Source organism: Ostrinia nubilalis, chromosome 4, assembly GCF_963855985.1.
Source record: "Ostrinia nubilalis chromosome 4, ilOstNubi1.1, whole genome shotgun sequence".
Taxonomy (NCBI): Eukaryota; Metazoa; Arthropoda; class Insecta; order Lepidoptera; family Crambidae; genus Ostrinia; species Ostrinia nubilalis.
The window spans coordinates 6213224-6234487 of NC_087091.1; the positions used below are offsets into that span (position 1 = coordinate 6213224).

The window sequence follows — 21264 nt, forward strand, 5'->3', positions numbered from 1 at the left end:
AAAGTTTGTCTTCAACATGATTATAGTGACAATAATGATTTTTGCTCTGTGATTGTTTCTAACGGGACCCTCGGCCATGTTAATAAATTGGCACTAATTTGAATTGAAGTCAATGCACAGTCTAAACATACCGTTCAAGAAAAGTTTTTATGTTATTTTTAGTTGTTATTCATAAATAAATCAGTATTCAACGAAGCAGAAAATGTAGAGAAAATATGCTTCAGTTAAATCAAAGAAAACTCATTTTAGTTCCGCTCTAGAATATTTATAGCAGTTAAATTTATTAATGCACTTCAAATGAAAGAAATAAGAAAAGAAAATACTTCATTTTACACTTTGGACAAAACATCAATAGTTAAAATCTTTTTCACTTCATACAAGTCATTAAAACGTAGGTACTAAGTATAATATCTGCATTATTACAAAAACAAAAGCCGACTTAACTTTTTAAACACGCATTCAAATGTTTACTAGAATATTTTCCTGTCGTAAAAAGCCCCAGATGCACTGGACGTCTGACCTAAAGAATATAATAATCGTTTGAATTTACATCACGTGCGAATATTCATAGTCGGGACCACATAACGGGCTGTGAGTGTTTCCGAAGAATCACTACCACTGCGTTGAATTTCTTCATGGAACTTCTCAGTAACGGGACATGCCATACAGACGTCTAGACCAGGTCGAGTCAATTAACGCAAATATTTATTATTTTAGAACCGACGGTTAAATCTTACCTTACATTCCTAGTAAATTTTTCTTTGGACGTAGATTATAAAAAAGTTTTCGTTTTCAAACTTGGCGAGCACTCTTAAACTTCTTATAGGTCGCGAAGTGGATGGTAATCGTAAAAAACATATTTCCCGCTCTCAGATCATCCCGTCATTTTATGTAGGTACAAAAAGGAAAAGTAATAAAACGTTCCCATAGCAGCAATTAAAATATTTTATTCGTAATAATTTTGCTGTTGCTTGTAAAGTTTTATTTAATACTGTGCCGGTTAATAAATCATAGGTGGCGTGAATCGCGTGGTGCGCGCGCGCCATTATCAGTTTCACCGATTTCGTATGAAAGTCGGATCGCGGGCACGCATGCGCGACGGTATGCGATAGAAATATGCTCGGCTAATTGCATTCATACATCTAATAAGTACTAATTCCAATTCAACAATCAATTATGTAAAGCGAAGATTCTGTCACGTGATACCGATTTAACTTGAATTTTCTCGTCGTTTCTACGAGTTGATTGGACGTTTTCTTTATGCGCCAGCATACGGCTTGGTCAAGTGTGAAATAATAAATAGTCGAGCTGGAAGTGATTTATCGACGAAATTATACGAAAACTAAAAGAAACAAGTGAAACCTGACTTTCTAGGCAATTACAAAATCATATTGACGAAACATTTTTCTTGTTTCTGCATTTTATATATTAATGTTAATTGATACGCAGTTTTTACCGGCGATCCAGAAATCGATCGATGTTTTTTGTTATAAATATTAATATAAGCTACTAATATGAAATGTTATTAAGTATATTCTGGTAGTAAGACCAATTAAAAACCTATGGGATACTAAATATTATACGTTCATTTTTATACATGCTGTTTACTCTTATTTTGCTCTACACTCAACCTCTGTAAATGGGTACAGATTAATATATTTTGTTCTATGTACGCGTGCGTGCCTACGCGTTCGTTAGACTACCATAAAACAGTTTTAAAACGGCTCTACTCCAAAACTTTAAATCTCGCATTTCAAACATTTTCGTTTAAACTCTACACTAGTTACTAGTTAGCCTCGCTTTATTTCAACGTCTAAATAAGCTTTGATGAACGGAACGAAATTACCCATTCATAAGTGTTTAGTATACATTTTAACAGCAACAATTAGTACGTGGTTTATTAACAAACGGCAAAGCGACGATGTTCATAAATAAAGCAAATTAATTAAGGTATGCTGTAGTTAATGTTGCTGCTGATTTAGCGCTTAACCCTTGCTGTAATCAAGGAAAAGCAGAAAAAATGCTTTGGTTAATGCTGACCTAATTCCACAATAACGTGCACTTTAATTTTATTATTGTTCTACAGAACCGATCCGATACCTATTATTGAATATTCTAATCAAACTTGAACTTTACCGTCAAAATAATAAATAATCCAAACTTTTATACAGACTTTAAAGTACTTCACGTTAAGCGAACCATTTGTTTATACTAGTGATCGTACTTTTGAGCATGAATCTCAAGTATAGAACTCAAACTTCTAAATTTTGTAAATAGTTTTTATAATTAGTAATTTTTAAATTATTAAGTTTTTAAGTCATTTTAAGTTAATGTATCTATTATTATAAAATTTATTCTCACTGAAAATAAACTTAACTTTGGCAGTTTATAATCTTTTTATCGATCATAATAAGTCAAAACTATTTACTCAAAGGCCTTCAGCGCAACTAGAACTAGTTCTCAAAGACAATAAAGCCAAATAAAGCTTAGGGCACGCATTATAACTGTTCACTGCCCATTACGCGCAGGTGTGCACACAGCCCTAACAGTAAAATTAATTTTATAAAACTTATCTCGAAATTACCACTGGTCAGTTTATGGTCAAATAAAAAACCGAGCCTCTCAAAGGGGCCCCGATGCGTCACTGTACAGAGTCCTGAGAAATTTTTAGGCATCAATCTATTCGATAAGATTCGAGCGATAGTGTTGTCTATCATTTTCGAGCATTCAAAATCGATTTAACACGGCAAGTTATACAATCATCGAATTAATCTTTATAGAATTTTAATAACAGTAACATGTCCTGGAAAAGTGATAAATTCTAACGATACTTTAATAGCAATCAACCCAATTGAGCAACAACTTGAATGTTGTATCTATGAGTATAATTACCTCGTATGGTTGTAAATTGTAGTTTCAATTGGTCTATCGCTAACGCTTGTGTTTCGACCCAAGTATAAATAATATAAGGTCATCGTGCCGACTTACGAACCGGAACGGCCATAGAATCAAATGTGGACGCCAAAAAACTAGTCTCCACACTATTTGTAGAATCTTTTGTTATTATTATCATGAGATTTGTGGTTCCGCGATCGTTTTTGTATTGACGATGCCGCGTAATAGATTCATTGTGTTCGATTGTAGTGCATTAATCGCGGCGTTCCGATTATCGATTTGAGTGCGCGATTTGGGTATCAGATTGAAAAGAGCTTTGATCCAGTCAGGTTTTTTCATTTTTTATTGAAAAAATAAAACACTACCTAATTTTATTTTAACTTTATAGAGTTGTTAATGAATCAAACTACTTTTCGAAGTGTATGTTTAGAAGACGATGTAATGTTAATAATATTCCGAAAACGCTACTTGTCATGAAAATACAAATATGTAAACTAAAGTTTTGATGTAATAAAAATAAACATTCCAAACAAAAACACAAAACCATATCAAATTCAGAAATATTGGTCGCTTGCGGTTTGGTTAACTTTCAATCTTTCTCATCTTTTAAAGAACAATAACTGTTTCTTTTCTTATATTTTTTTATATGTCTAGATGATTTTCCATAACATACATTTTCTGACATGTTACAGACTAAACAAACTGTTTTTCATGGAGCACTGTGTATTTTTGAAGAAAAACATTACTTCTTATTTTCATAACTATAAAGTTCAAACTTAGGAGGTAGTTTTTTGAGAGATGCACCATAATAAATTATGCTTTCATAATTTTTATGTAATACCTGAAAAACATGGCGTTTAGATACCTTTATTGGACCACTATCTACACCAGACTATTGTGATATTAAACAAATCTCCCACGCATTTCGGCCGCTGCAGTTACGTAAGTGATGCATAGAAGTGTTTCCAAGTAGTAAACGCCGTAAAAAGTGCAGTCACCTCCATATTTTTCCCATAGACGGAACATAATAGAGGCTTACTGTGGTCATGCTTTGTAGAAGAAATGCCATAATATCCTAAAATTGTGACCGTGATGCCCAGAACCTACTCTAAAAAAGTTTATGTTAAACGTTACCTACTGGTACAACAAATAAACAATTTGACAAAAATAAGTCATCATGAAGCTTCTATCCGCAAAGACAGGCGATAAGACTTCGCATTCACACGGCGACTTTTTAAACATTTCTCACCGCATAGTAAAATACGGTGCCAGACGAGCAAGTAACGAATTTTTCTCCCTAATTACTTGGTGTCAGGGCGATTGTGCAGGAAATGCTCCAGAGCCGGACAAAGGACTCGGGACGTTCATTAATAGGATCTTTCTAACTGCAATTTCGCTGAATAAAACCGGGACCTCGTCGGAAATATTAATATCGGACAGTATTCAATCCGTCGCCCTAATAGTGATAATTTGTGTGTTTGTTTTTGTGCGCTTTCCGTTTGCTGTGTCGGTGGATGTGGGTATCGGTTTCAAATGGCGAACGAAGTCGGGAATTCCAAATTGTGCAGGACTAGACCTAAATAAAAAGAGTTCTTAGATGGTGGATGGTGATAGAACAAGCGATATTTGGTCGTGTAAAGTTTTTTTTTTTTTTTTTTTTTATGTGATAGGAGGCAAACGAGCAAACGGATCACCTGATGGTAAGTGATTACCGTCGCCCATGGAAGTGCCCTGAAAAGGACCTACATACCTTAGTATACTACTAAAAAAATTATCTGAATTTGAATTGGGTAAAACTTTCGCTACCTTACCTTAGTCGTCTCTTGCGACATCTGCAAGAAGAGTGGGTGATCCTTCTCTACTCTATCGGAACCACACGGCTAAATAAACTCTAAAATAAATAACAGAAAACAAATTGATAAGTTGAAATCAATCTAAAAACTAACGTAAACAAAACTATCAGTTGCCAAAATTCCATGGAAAGTTAATTATCATACAAATCACTAAAAATACATGTCCATGTTATTGTAGTGATGTGCATACATATTTATCGAGTACGTTAACGTTATGCCGACTATGTAAGCATAATTTAATGAATCACATGTTATTTGCTGGAACCGGGGCGATTTTGTTCGATAATTTTAACACTCATTACTGAAACATGCTCATTGTTTTATAAATAACGTGACAATGATTATCGATAAATGTACACATCCGGAGGTGATCATAAAGAATTTTCAGTGAATAATCAATAACAGAAACGGACATTAAGTCTTTAGAACGCTATTGTCATTAATAGAGTACAAAAAATAAAAAACCTACAGACAAATTGAGAAACTCTTCTTTTTTAAGTCGGTTAAAAAGTAGAGCTTGCTTTTTTATGCAAGTAATGAAAAACATTATGCTAAGACAACACATTCATAGAGATATCGTTATCGGCATAGTATTTACAAGCTCTGCTAATCTGCTTATTTTAGGGTAGGCAAGGAAATTCAAGTTTGTGGCAGTAGAAACTATATTTATTTATTTTATATCCGAAGGTGTTTAAATAAAGAATTTCCCAGTGAATATTCAACAAAAGACGGTTATTATGTCTTTATAAACACGCCACTAGTCAAGAAAAAAGTAGGAAAAGTGGCTCTTGCCTCTTTGTGATGCACGTAATGAAAAAAAATGGCCCAGGTCAACGCAAAAGAAGCTTGCTCCATAAGCTTATTAACTTAACCTTCCTTTTTCGTTTTGTGAAAAATTCTTTCATGGCTTTGCGATGCTTCTTTCATTATAATTCGCTGACGATATTGTGTTATATTGTGTTATTTAATTTTATGTCTTCAAGGAAAATGATGACAAAACTCTAGTGGCTTTTACAAGCTTTTCAGATACCGCGTTCTTGTCAACCGATTTACTTTTATTAAATGTACGGTTATTATTCTTATCCTTGAAAAAGCAGCACGGTTTTACTAACAATATCTTACATCCCTTATAAACCTACTACATATCTCCAGCCTCAATGATTAAATCGAAATATTTCGCGCACGACTTAAAAAGTTTCCATTTCGTTTTGAAACGGCACCCGTTTTCTAAAGGTGATTTTATATGAAACTCCGTAACCGCCCGGATATCGTAAACGTGCAATGAAAAGTCACTTACGATATTGAGGAAAAAGCAAAATAAACATTTAAATGGTGGGCATTAACGGTGGTATTGGTAGTAACGATCGGAACTGGCACTTGAATCGCGAATATGCGATTAGAGATGCGATATGAGTGATCGATTTCAATGATACACCGATTTAATCAGTACACAAATTCATCAAAAAAATCAGGTAGGTAAAGGAAGAAATTACATAGATAGGTAAAATATAAGAACATCAGGTACTGAATGATCATGTAAGTGTGTGCAAACAAGTTTAAATACAGATAAGTAACTAGGTATAGCTTTAAATTGTATTTAATTAATTCCGACATCTTGTACGCAAAATAATAAAGAAGAATATTTTTTTTCCTCCACAGAATAACGCACGTCTAATTCTTTGTCAGATTCAGCGGAATAATCGTTTTAAAAAGCTAAGTGATTTCCAGTGCTCGGTGCGATTTTTTATTCGACTACCATTCGAATAGTTTCGATCGTCGATTTTTAACAATCGCCGTCTCTTAGTGCGATAGCAATATTTCGCCTTTTCCAATTGCCTTTTTACACTTCTCCGGCGGTTTGCGTTCTGGCCAATGTTGGAAGCACGATGACATGACAAATGTTGGACCTCCAACCTTAGGTTTTGCGAAATGAAACCAATGACGTATCGGAATTTTGTAACATTATTTCGCGCTTTGGGATCGTATTAGTGATACCGTGTTGTTTTAAATTGCACTTACGTTTGAGATTATTTGATATTGAAACGCAAACACAAGTCAGTGAAGCTTAAATAAATTGGATGAAGAATAAACTGTATTAAAGCTTGTCTATCGAATTTAAATTTATAAATCAAATCACATAATTCAATCTCAATTACAGTCATGTTGAGCGTAATAAGAAAAAATATAAGAGCGTTTTGATAAATTATGAAAAGTGGAATAAAAACTTTAAAATCTTGCATCCGAAAAGTAACCAAGTCAGTAGTGCATAAACTAAAATAAATACACCTGAAAGCTTAGGAAGTTAGTAGAAAGCTTGTAGGTAGTGCTATGAAACTGTTTGGGTTTTTCTTCATCGTTTTGGAGCAACCGTGTGTGCTCCGAGTGCATTCTTTGTGCGACGCTCGACGCCTCCATAAAAACTAGCGGGAACAGTATCGAGGTGCAGTAAGGAAGGAAAATGGGAGGTTTTGTACCTATTGTGTTTGGCCATTTTGTCCTCGAGAGAGCCATCTAAGTATCTTGTGAAAAAATGTCTTTATTATTTCTTCAACTTTTCCTTTTTCTGTTATTGTCAAATAATATGTTACGGTTAATGTGATAAATTGAAAATTATGAATAATAACCGGTTATTATGAATAATTACCGACAGTCGCGGTAAAAGTGATAAATTAATAACATTTAACAGTGATTATTTAATAATTCAACCTTAGTACTAACAAATATTATAAAAGAGAACAACATCTTGTGTACGTGCTCCTGTACAGCCAACATTTATGAACGTTTTGATATCATATATTAATATAATTTGGCATAATGAGTTTGGAATGGAAGCCGCCTATTTAGTTTTATACACACATAAATGACCTCATATTAATCACATTTACCAAATCATGAGGTAATTATTCATAATAACCGGCAATTATTCATAATTTTCACATTTATCACATTGACCGTAACAAATACATTTCAAAAAATTCTTCAGAATTTCGTCTATTAATGAAGGTTTGAATTTTACATGAAAATGTTAGCTCATTTTTACCTAACTAACCTCAATTGTATTTGTATTATTGTTTCGATATCAATAAAATTCAGCTAGTTGTATCTACAATAAATTGACGTTGTGGGTATTTCCATTCTAACTCTATAGAGAAACAAAGTTTGACAGCTCATAAAAAGTACCTGAACTTAATAGTGTCTAATATCTTGTTTCTTACAATATTTTGTAATTTTAGACATCATTTCTAATATTTATTGTAAAAAATGTTCAAAAATATTTATTTTACATAAAAGTATGCACCGGGAGTTAAAACGACTAAAATTAGAGATAATTTATTCCATTTTTTTATTTTTTTGTTAAGACAAAAATAAGATTAGGTTTATTTGAGAATCCTTTCTTAATTTTTTCCTCATCTCCTTTCAAACAACAATTTCGCGCGCGCCGCCCCCGAAACATAATAAATCGGTTTTGCTCAATATTTTTACTTTCATTTTACCGCGATAGTTTTGTTGTTAACCTTCCAGCGGTCATAATTCAAGGAACAATGGCTCATGTTGTCCAGAAATAGCCGGAAACAAATTCGCTCAAACACTTTTGCGAATGGAATTCGGTGTGTGAGACTTGAGAATTAACTCAATAATAATATGCTAATGTCAAGTTTGAAGTTTAGGGTTAATTTGACCTAGGGTTGTTGCTTATTATTCCTTCGATAATAATTTTATAAATTATGACAAACATAGAACACGCAGCAAGGGTGTTGTTTCATATTACCTCGACACGGTGCATCACCTATTGACAAAATAGGAAAAAAAGTAATAACAAACATACCGTGCCTGTAAAATTCACCACCAATTTTTAACACCATTTACATCTAAATAGTTATGAAGGTAGTTAATAATGGCTTTATGGAGAGAATTAATACAGCATAGCCAAAGAATTATATTAAATCTGAATGAAGAAAAAACATGAAAAAAGCTTACCTCCTCTAGAAATTACCGACAAAATAAAAGGAAACTAGTTTGAACAAATTGTATCCATCGAGAGCTGAATAATCCGCACCCAAAGATATCGACGCAACGAACAAAATTGCAAACTGCAAGTTTTGAAGTCGTTAAAAGAATACTTGTTCAATTAAAACTTTCCGCCGCACGAATAGTAGTAAATATGCGGAGTTACCTGATACACGTATAACTAACGTCTTTAGTTAAGACATTCTTCGCGATTCGTTTACTAACTATAAAAATTAAATTAAAAATAAAGTTTGTAAGAGTAATCTTGGTTAGTTTGTTCTAACGCTTAAGATAGGAAGAATAATTCTTTAGATTTGAACTTATTTGTGACTGAACGAAGAGCTTCTGTGATAATTCAGTGATTTTGGTAATAAAATATGTGTCACATAGGTAAACAATAAAATATGTTATTCATAGAACAAAATCACATTCATATCAATGTACGTTTTACATCAGTAAACAAAATAAATACATATTTCTATTAAAAACAAATACTAAAATATGTTATCAAAATATCAAAACAAAATAAATAAATCAAATCTAAGTAGGTATCTATTCGTTAAAATAATAACACAGCCGGTTGATTAAATACCTGAATGCGAACTCTATTAGCGGCGAATAGTTAAAATAATACCAGCGCATTGTTTCCACGCGAAAGAGCTGAAATTTTACAACGGCTGACCCTCTTACAAAGAATTTAATACCCGCTCGACTGAAATGGTACCATTTTGAAACATACCGGTGTAACTGAATCTGTTTCGACTTCATAGTTGGCTGCACTGAATCGATGCCGGCAAATGAAAACAGATAGCACATGAAGATTTGTTGTGAAAAGAAATGTGAAGTGAATACTCGCATCCAGTGTGCTTACCATGAGTTTACGTTAAGTGTGCTCGCTAGCGAATACGTCAAAAAAACCTATGAAGATTTTATTTCTTGAAAGTAGCCACCAGGGGCGTTGCACAATATGTCATATTTTTACGCAGTCGCTAGCGAGCACATCTAACGTAAACTTACGGTAACCACACTGAAGCGGCTGAATACTGAAACGGCGTTGAAAAATCTCTGTCGCCGATGGCAAAACGGGGCTTGTCCTAATGTAGGGAAATTGTCGTCACAGCCTTTCAGCGTCCGGCCATTGCTATCATTCCAAGATAAGCGTTTAAAAGCCTCATGGAAAACGCTTTCAGCAACGGACTATTACAAACTGCTACTTTTTGCTCGGCTTTCCATCTGCCGTTATATCTCGTGCTCCGACTCGATCGGAATCTACCTTTATTAGTGTCGGATTTCGGATTTTTATTTGACACAAAGTTCAGCCTTTTAATTGCGGTGAGAGCTATCTGCTCGTGTTTTCGTGCTTTTACACGAGCTTTCAAGCTTTGACTTATTCCTATCCGTATCCATTCGGACGTTCCGATTAATAAAAGTGTGCTTTTACCTGGTCAAATGAAAAACTCGTCGTTAGGAATGCACTCGGGCATTCATATTTGCCGTGGGTATTTCGCAATGTTTTATTTAACTTCGCTGGTTCCTCTTAGTTTCGTATAGAGTTCAGTCACACAGTACATTTTTAATCCGGAATAACGATTCAAGCTTGTCTGTTATTAGACGGCTTTAAAAGGTAAGAACAACCCAATAAAGTTAATGCATTAGGTTACAGAGGGCTCTAGCGGGTGGGGCGCCTTATTTTGGCTCATAATTTCAGATTTTTATGATCATTTAAAAGGGGCTAAGGGTCACAAGCCACTACAAATCAAACGGCATTGGCTGTTATTTTTATTCAGATCTTTTCTATTTTATTACTTTTGTTGTGAAGTTTTATTTTAATACCCTAATAGCTAAGTAAATGTTAAATAATTATAAATGCTTTAGAAATAACCATTCTGTATGTGTGATTGTTTCACTTAGTCGTTACTACGAGTAAATTATAGTGGCCGATGTCTTGACTCGCTTACTGACATAGCAGCCTCTCTGGTAGTCGCGATCTTCAATGCAAAGTTGATGCTAAAGTTAGCCGTCTTTATTTGCACTAGCCTATAAGATAAGGATTATTAATGTACTATATGATTATTTAACGAGGCTTTTTACTTACCTACTGAATACCATCTTCTTCTTCTTTTCGTGTCGACAACAAACCTACACAGTGTCAGCCCAAAACTCCGCCACAAGAGTGGCGTTGTCAGTAGCACTCATCAAATCCTCCTGAGTGCAGTTGCTTGAATACCATGAATAAAATATCTTAGTTTGAGACATGTATCAGATAGGGTAATTTTAATTTTGATCTATGAGTAATATGTATTTGAATAATTACTTATAAGAATGATCATTGATATAATATCGCTGAAAGAATAATCTCAAACTTAAGGTCTTTCAAGCAAACTACATCGAAACGTTTACTAATAAAATTGTAGAATATCAGAATACTTTATTATTTATTACATGCATTTGCCTACTTATCGTCTAAGAACTTATATTGATATATCGCTACAAGAATAATCTCAAAATTACGAGTACCTACCTAAGTACCTACAGCATCGAATCACTAGCAATGGATTCGCGCAAAGCGTTTTTCCAAAGCAGTTCAATCGCGTATTAAAAAATTGTCGAAACAATGATTCTTTGTTCATCTCTAGGCGGGGAAGTGGCCGTTGGGTCGGGAGGGGGGAGGGGGGTACTTGCAGTGCATTGCTGCACTTGTCTAATTATCGTTTAGGAACTTAAATTTATATATCGCCGCAAGAATAATCTCAAAATTACGAGTACCTAAGTACAGCATCGAATCGTTTCGTCAGCAATGGACTCGCGCAAAGCGTTTGTCCAAAGCAGTTCAGAGGGCTTAGTGTGAGTTTACATCAAACGTAATTACTAGCGAGCGCGTCAAAAATATATGAAGATTTTAGTTCTTGAAAGTTTCCGCAATATCACTTTTTTACGCAGTCGACATCGAATGCGTTTGACGAAAACTCACGCTACGCCCTCAGATCGCGTATTAAAAAATTGTCGAAACAATGATTCTTTGTTCATCTCTAGGCGGGAAGTGGCCGTTGGATCGGGAGGGGGGGGGGGAGGGGTACTTGCAGTGCATTGCTGCACTTGCCCTGCCAGGAAGCGCAGCGGAATGCAGTCAGTCGCGTTCGCGCGGGTGGGGAGAGGGCAATGGACGCGCGCGCGCAGCCCTCCATTCAGTTCATCTCGTTTCCTATTCTTTCTTAGATGATTGCTGGCTGGATACGTGAAACGATACAACAACGTCACTTTTGATCTGATTGTTGTATTTAACGATGTAAAATTAAAAAAAAAAATTAGGTACCATGCATAATTTTCTAGTCCTTTTCTTTATAGTGAAAACTGTCTTGTCAACTTCTTCATGTCCGATTTTTATGAGAATTTCTACTGCTTTCGGCACTGTTAAGATAGATCTATCAGGCTTATAGAGTCTTGTCTCAAGTCAAGTCCAAAAATTACTTTGGCATAGATCTCTACATAAAGTTGTAGGGGAATAAAGTTTAAAGCAGTTGAATCAAATTACCTGATGGGCATATTTTGTATAATATCTTGGAAATTGGCAAAATACTTATCTATGCAAATAATAACCTGTACTTTTACTCCACCTTTTGAACATCCAGAAGTATTTGTACCGATAAGTGAAAGTGTTGATTGTTATAATTATCACGTCACTAAGTAGTCGCATGAGGCAGCAGTAACAATTTATTTCAATTGGATCTCGATTCGTGGGTACTTGAAGAGATATTGCTAATGCCACACACATAAGTATCAAACCAATAAGCAAGCCAAGCCCAAAAAAAATCTGCGCTTCTCTCTCTCTCTCCTTTTCTTTCTCTTTATCTATATCTTTACAAATACAAAAACAAAACAGCAGCGGTAATCCAGCAAATCCAAAAGCAACGTTTACGAAAGGTCGCGCAAGTTCCGTCCACCCACCGGTACAATACCATCACGCATGTCTGCGTCCTCGGCGGGCGACTGCACTATACGTACGTCATGCAATGATACGAGCCCGTCATCGCTTTGAGCCGCCCGAGTGCCGCAATTTCTCTCTATGCAAGTAGGTTCGCCATGATTCAAGGTAGATATAAGACAAATTGACCGAAGTACTGATTAAACCTATGATGATGATGAAAGCACAGTATCAAATCTGAGTTAACTTGAATTTAGCGTTTAATTTAAGCGCCAATTTAAGTGTGCAAGTGTCCAAATCAAACGGTAAAAAATGTCGATAGTATTTGGACCATTTCTGGCATTATTCATGTGTACCTATTGAGAAATGAACATGATTGTTTCGAAAATTAAGTAAGCTGTATAAAACTAAGGTGGACATACTCTAGCAATCTTAACACGACATTCTATGCCTTCAACAGTCTATCGTCTGAAGTGGTAATAGAGCCAAGTGATTATTTGGGACATGTGTAGTGCCTGTCATGAAATAAATGGCATTATTGAGCATTATCACTAAAACATTGTGTGGGAAGGTAATAATGTAGAGCGAATAATTTCTCTATCGCACTCATGATTCCGATCAACATAATAACAGTAATATTTCAAATAATTGCTTAATCTACACGTTCTACTCACGTATTGTGGCTAGAGTAGGTAGGATAGGTTATGTTGGTATTAAAATTTACTTCAACACGATCCATTTAAATAATTTAGTTAGGTAATAAACACAAAATAATAATATTATCACCATATTATTGTTTGATTTTGTCTTTCTACTTCTAGCGTGTGAACTACAAGATGTTCTGTTTTGAGACTTTTATTGGAAATAAAATGCTCTAAGGATTAAACAAGAGAACTTTTTGATTCACTGGAAGGTCAACCATTTCTTCTCATAAATAAAGTACCTACACATATTGTACCACATAAATTAGCAAAAAGTTTAAAACTTCAATCTGGTGAAAATTGTTTAAAAATGTAACTTGTCAAAATTTGCAAGGAAAATCCCGTTTTATCCCAACCCATGGCCACCCACACGCGTTCAGCACGGCACGGGTCGGAATGCAGTCGTTATATGCACACCACTCGAAAGGATTACCCACTAGTTGGTGGCGTGGCGATTAACCCACGCTAGCGGTTCACCCGCGCGGCTATTGGTTTGTTTCCGAACGTACCTAACGCTGAATTTCAATGTTGTTTCAGTTTCCGAATAACTTTAATTAAATCCGAAATCCGAATGCTCTTTACAACGCATCAGCCGTAACCGCAATACTAATTTGGCGGTTTGTTTTTCAAAACGCATCGCTACGAATGCGCTACGACACGCTCCAAATTCAATCAGCGGACGTTTGACGTAAACTGATACATTATTCACTGATCAAATTGATACGTGCACTATCCTGTGTAATTTTCGCCTCTATGTCAATTTGTTTCAGGTAGGGGAGAGTGGGTAACAATGGATCACTTTTTTTTTCAAGCTCCACAAATCCCAAGTTTATGCGTAAATAATTCATCTATGATAGTTAACCACAAGATATGTCCCTAATCTACAAAACCAGTAGCAATTATTGGTAAAAACGGCATAAATTTACAAGTTATAAGAAGTTTTAAAAAAAATGGGAAATTATCCACTGTGACCCGTGGATGGGTCACTTTGGATCTTTTCATGGGTAACAGGGAATCGCTTGGGGTACACTGGATCTTTTAAAAAAAAGTTCAATAAAATACCAATTTTCTTCATAATTATTTATTTATTTATATTCTAAGACAGCCTTCTATCACAGTCTTATCGAAAATTAACAAGTCTTTCATATCATGCTGGTATAAAGAGACCTAAACTAATCAACATTTTGTTTAAATAAACAACAGTTCTTCTCCTTTCATTTCCACAAAGTTCTCTTCTCTATTCAAATAAACATAATTTACTTCTTCAGTAATCATTAACATACATTTTAATAAGAATTTTGTTAAATGGTAACTCAACTATTAAACATAAATATATTTACTCCTCGAGTAATCATTAATATAAACTTTAATAGGAAAATTGTTGATATATCAATTATTAAAAATAAAAATTATTACTTTTTCAGTAATCGTTAACAAAAAATAAACTATAAAAACAAATATTTTCACAGTCCGCTGTGACCCAAATGAAAATTATTCACTGTGACCCATAGGCCGGTACGACACAAAAAAAATATTCAAAAAATAACTACTTATACCCAAGCCAAAATTACATTACCCACAACGGATTTATCAAATAACAAGTTCAAAACATACAACTATCATTTATATTTATAAAAGGATTGGAAATACGACAAATTTCTAAATTACGAAAAAAAATACTTTCGTACTTACCTTCTGGTCTGCGTGTGACAGCAAGTGATACCGTTAGGCGAGCGCGGCGGCGACTGGCACGTGAGAGGGGGGTATCGACGAGCAGTAGCCACGCGTTTGCTTGTGTGCGTAAAGCATCAGACGTAAGAATTATAGCGAATAATCCGCTGTGACCCGTGATCCGCTGTTACCCACTCTCCCCTAAATTATCCCAACAGCACAAAAAAGCTATATTATGTAGAGATGAAACGGATAGTGGTTTGGCCGGATACCGGATACCGGATATCCGGCCAGCTGCTAGGCCGGATAGCCGGATATCCGGCGGCCGGATAGTTGGCCCATCGTTGCATGTCGTGACGAGTATAGCGCCGTACAGGTGCTTTGAATGCGATCAGTGGGTCTTTTAGTAGACTAGACTAGTCACACTTTTCGAAAATCGAATCCGTCCGAATAGAATATCAGATTTAACCACTTGTCTAAGGGGCAGATCAATTCAATTTCGGTTGCAATAGTGAGTTTGTGATTGAATAGCGAAAATTTAATTAGTTGCATCATGTCATCAGACCACCAGTGAAAAAAAAATCGCCTATTTCATTTGGCAATATTTCGACATTAACAGATATTTACTATTTAATTTATGTATTCGTCATTAGAGTGAATAGCCCAGAAAAATAAATTGGTTTTTAAAGGCCTTAATATGGTTTTTTTGTAACTTTTTGTACTTTAAATAAAAGCCGTCATTATTGTAAGCCATTTTATTGATATTTACCTCAAAGATTAATGTATTTCATTTTAATAATAGGAAATTGTCGTAGTTTTTTAATATCCGGTATCCGGCCGGATAGTGAGCTACTATCCGGTATCCGGCCGGATAGTAAATTTAGGCCGGATATCCGGCCTACCGGATAGTTACCGGATATCCGTTTCATCTCTAATATTATGTAGTCGATATCTTGGTAAGCAGATGTACATTTGTTTTGGAATGGAGCCTGAGAAAATGTAGAATAGGGCTCGTTTGAGACAGCTTGAGATCTCGGCGATAGTGCGTCGCTGTACGCTAAGTGGCTTGCAGCGCTGCAGCGGTTAAAACGCGAAATCGTGCTCAGTAGCTTGACTTGACTTAGACCGTGTTTTAAGCCTAGCTCTGTTCCTATGGTAACACATAACAGGAATTTTGTTTAGGGGCCACTTAAAAATATTAGGGATTGATGGTGAAAACGGGCATGACACTTTTATTGCCTTGTTTTCCAAAAATCTGATTTTTAACGAATTTTTTTGTCTTTTTCTGTAATACTAAATTTCTGTAATTTTCTTGTTCCAGGTACGTGGATGTTGTTAGAGAAAGTTCACATAGATTTGATTCATTTAACTGCGTAAGTAGCAGATTTATTTTTATTTGCTTTATGTTACAAACGTGCTTGTTCTGATAGTTTGTTTGAATACCTCCAACTCCGAGTTCTTAATGAATGGCTTCATAACACCTAGAAGAAGTTCGGAGCCGTCAAAAACTTAAAGCAAACTTCTATTTTTCAACGTCTCAAAATAACGATTTCTTCGCTAGTTAAGATAAAGTAGCGCGGTTCATTAATTTTGCACTGCTACGAGTACATCTAGTGTCACTATAATAATAGGGTTGTCGAGCATTAATAAGCAGCCTTTTTATAGAACAAGCTCATTTACCTTTTCTTCCAAAACAGTACGTCAGGTGATCTGTCTACTCGATTTTCTCCTGTCCCATAAAACAAAATGCGAAAGCACGTGTGAAAGTTTTGTACAGTTTTCTATGTATTCCTAGAATAGTATTACATTGATTTTAAAACTTTTCTGGATTAATTTTATTAATATCAAAATCAAAATCAAAAATATTTATTCAGTTTAGACCACAAGTGGCACTTATGAACGTCAATAGAAAATAATAAAAAAAGAAAAGGTAGCCCTTATGGGGCACTTTACATGTCTCCTTATCTTTTGGGCCCTACCAGATATATTTAAATTTAATAAGCATTTGCTAATCTAGGTCTCATTATCCTATCTATTGTATGTTTGTGATAAAAAGTAGGTACATAAAATCCAAAATTATTCTGACAAAGACCGAGTCACTTTGACTACCCTATCTCTCTAGGACAAAACATAAGATGCTAAGCTCCATTTACTCCCGAAAACAGTATTTGTCGTCAATCCTACGTGCATTTGAATAGTGTCACGATTCGGTGTGACTATACTATACTATACGAGAGCTCGAATGAGGTTGAACAAACAGAAGGCTTTTAGAAACCCTCAGGTCGCAGGTAGATAGGTAGTAACCTGAGAGAAAACGATTTCATTTAAATTTTTACCGCGTTTTGACGCGGGAACGTGTGTAGTGAAAAAGTGATAGGAAATAGTATTATGTAGGTATGTAAGGGAGAGTCCGCTAATTTGGACCAGTTTTTTTCAATCCCATTTTACACATAGTTTTCTTTTGTTTTTGCTAATGTCCATGGTATATAATAAAAGATACATTATTCAACTTACTATTTCATAAGTATTAATTAACATGATTGTTGTATATTTAGCACAAATGAACAAAGTAAGAGTTCAGAGCTTCGGTCCAATTTAGCCAACCGGTTCGATAATTTGTACCACAGGGTTACTAAATTGGATTTCAATAAATTTCAAGCCTTTAAAAAAACTATGGCAAAATATTATACGATACATTCTTAACAAATTAGGAAACGAAGAGGAACAGTAGTTAATAACATAGACAATCGATATTGTTTTGCACGTTATCACGATTTTGAGTACAAGTTTTGTAATTCCAATTATCATAACGCACACTTGTACCTGATCTACTTTGCCAGTCTTTTGCTTTCATTTATTGTTATTCAAACATAACCACGCTATTATAACTTCAAAATAACTTTTACTAAAAAAAAATTCAAAATCCTTTGGTAAAGTTCCATACAACTTGATGTGGTACAATTTAGCCGACTAGGTGATAGTGCTTTTAAAAAATCGGTAAAAAATATAGCTTATAAATACCGAAAAATGTTTCAAATAATTGTAATCCACACTAATTTACGCTTCTAAATAATATCTTAGAAACACCCTGTGATTAAATTTAACAAAATTACAATATAAACATGTATTGTCAAAAGTTACTTGAAAACAATGAAAAAATACTTTTCAAAATAAAACACACGTGTTTGTTGTCACGGCAAAAACCACATGGCCGACATTAATTGATTTTAGTTGTGTATCGCTGAGTGTTGCAATTACAGACATTCAATAAACACTTTACGAAATATGAGGGTGGTACAATTTACCCGGCGGTACAATATACCGAACTCTCCCCTATTTCTTAGAAACGACTTCGCAAAATTTACCAACAGAGCCCAGCTAATTTGAAGAAGAATCATGTTAAGCCTAATTTGTTTCGGAATTCGGAGGACACATTTAGCTTACAATCCAATGAAGCTATATCATAAATTGTAAATAAATCTGAGATCGGGTAAGGACTTGACTTATAATACCATAAGAATAAGTGTAAAGAACTTTGTTTTCTCATAAATTAATTAAAAATCACATTTACTTAGAAACTTTGTCTGAATTAACATTCCTGTAACATAGTTACATAGCTTCACTTGAAATATCGAATTACCTTTGTAATTAGGTTGACCTAGATCTTACTAATTTCGCAACCTATAAATACACACACAACTATAGCAAAATATTCTCTCACAACTTCACTTTAGTTGTGAATTTATTCCCAACGGATATAACTTGGGAATTATAGATTATTTCACTTACACACTCCTCAACCTGTATTAAACTTTGGTTCCATGAGTTAAAGTCGTAATTTCAATGGCGTGGACATCATAATGCTACAGTCCTCAGGTGTAACAGAGTGAAAAGTTGTGTTCCCCAAAATTCAGTAAGTTAATGTTAAAAAATCATTTTAGAAAATTGAACGCACATTATGGTTTTTTGTTTGAATTTGAGTCTTTTATACCTACATGATTATAATTAAGAAGGGCTAATAAAATACATACAAGCATGTCTTTCTTGAATCTAAATTGATAGTTTTTGATCAACATTCTCATCGTTATTAATTATTTGTTAATAAAATAAATTACTTAAAAATCGGCTAATAAATGTAAAATCTAGCAAGATTACACATTTTAAGAGAAAACAAATGAATAACGTAACTTCGGAAAATTAGAAGAAGAAAACAAAAACAAAACAAAATCACGGAGTTCGAAATTTGAAAGCGCTTGCAAGAGACGCAAAATCCACGCTTCATAACTCAAACAAATACATCATACCCGAAACAATTAGGTAAGTAGCCATTGCAGGTATAATCAGGTGTGTTTGCTTTGTGGAGCGCCGCCGCAGCACAGGTGCGGTTTTGGTTGAACTTGTAATACGAGGCTCAAACAGCCTCGTTGCTTTTTACATTATAAAAGACAGTTGCTCTGTGTTGCTTGGGATATTCTGTGTGTACTGGGCCTAAGGTTTTGGTAGCTGAGAATTGGTAATGGCAAGTCGACATTATTAGTAGTAGTGCTGTTGACTCTACTATACCTACAAGAGTTGTATCAGTCGTCTGACATTGCTCATTTGGAATCTTAAGAAGCTCTCCGAAGTAAGAGTAAATTGTGATATCATATAGATAGCAGACAACTCAGTAAAAGTTTTGAGTCTTGACCACATTGGAAACGATATTCGTAACACCAAATTAATTTGATTTAATGAGACAAGTAACATAGTAACGCTATCAACACCTACTGTTATTAGAGACTTCGTCTTGCAATAAAGCCGCGACTATTCCTCTATCAAAATTACATTTAATTCACACCTCCAAAACAAAACTGACAACTTGATATCTAATATCCGTTACTGTAACAATCATCGCGTCCCGCGCTTAATATTTAACAATCAATGTCAGGTGAAAAAGTGGATTTACCGAAACAATCGCTCACTCGGATGCCGTAGTTGTTACTCACGTAAATTACAAACGCAAAAAAACATCAGGCCCGCTCCCCAGTCTAATCAAACACGGCTCTCCCCTTGGAATTCTTAACAAATCACCAGTTGCTTGTAAATCGTGCTTGTCCGAGATTTATTCCGTCTCCGTACCCATATGCTCGTCGGGTGTAAACCGCACTCGCGTAAATTACACGTAGGTATTTGGCAACACTGTTTAAATAGGGGGCGTCTAAATTTGTACCCGTAAGTAGGGGCAATAGAGAAACTTCGCCGGTCTTATGTAATCGAACCCGAAGTCGGCAACAAACTAACTTTTTATCTGTTAACTTTAGAGTATGTTACTGGAGGATTTATTGACAACAACCCGACCGCGCGAAGTTCCGTGTGGACTATGTACGCTTTATGCCCGGCCGTTTTGAATTTTCGAGCATATTTATTCGCTTGTGTTTCCAAAGTTACAACACGGGTAGGGATGAATGTCGATTACCTTACATTTGACTAGATAGCGATGTAATTTTAAACAACGATTTTAATATGGAATAAATCTCTCTGTATTAATTAAGCAATGACTGTCAAAGATGACCGAGTTTCAATTGTCACTTGTTAAATCCTTCAGCCAAATCTTTTATTCGAAAGTATTGCTAATTTATAGCGTATTATGACTGAAAATGGCCTAACAACGTAAACGATTTCAGTTTAACCCTCCAATATACTCACGTTCGTACGCTTAACACCCTTAAGCCGCAGTCTTAACAATTCCAACATGTAGAAATAGATAATTCGGCTAATACAAAACTAGTTCGTTAGGTAAACGGCAGTCCACTAATCTTGAGTCCCTGAGGTGCGCCGGGTTGATACGGAACCCGTGATTACCCTCTTCAAAACAGTGATTTCCACGCGGCCACTGCATAGTTGGACGCTTTGGGGTTGAGGTACGATTTGGGAACCCCTTTGTGTGCTAATTTAAGATAATGTACTATGGGTAGTACATGTGATAAAGAGTGACTGCAAAAGTTTGTGGTAGATCAGAGATCCGATATACTTATTCTTTAACTAAATGTTAACCCCCTTATTAATAAAAATTTACACAGACATTACCATACTAAACGTCACTGTGGTGTAACTTTTTATTATGGGTATGAATGGGAGGCTCACTATAACGCCAGTAAAGCTAGTGCCTATACAGGAATGATTGATTCAATAAATAATCAAATTTAGGTTTATTTTATTGAACAGGTAAATATTG

General features: G+C 35.0%; 1 protein-coding gene across 5 annotated transcripts in view; it reads left to right on the forward strand.

Moving 5' to 3' along the window:
* Positions 1-21264, forward strand: part of LOC135088582 (polypyrimidine tract-binding protein 1) — a 561827-nt gene that overhangs the window by 364108 nt on the left and 176455 nt on the right. Inside the window, exon 2 of one of the 5 annotated variants that reach the window (XM_063983459.1) lies at positions 16372-16423. The exons of the other annotated variants lie outside the window; for them this stretch is intronic. The gene's annotated coding sequence lies outside the window, so the exon portion shown is untranslated. The remainder of the gene's footprint in view (positions 1-16371; positions 16424-21264) is intronic. 5 annotated transcript variants of the gene reach the window in all.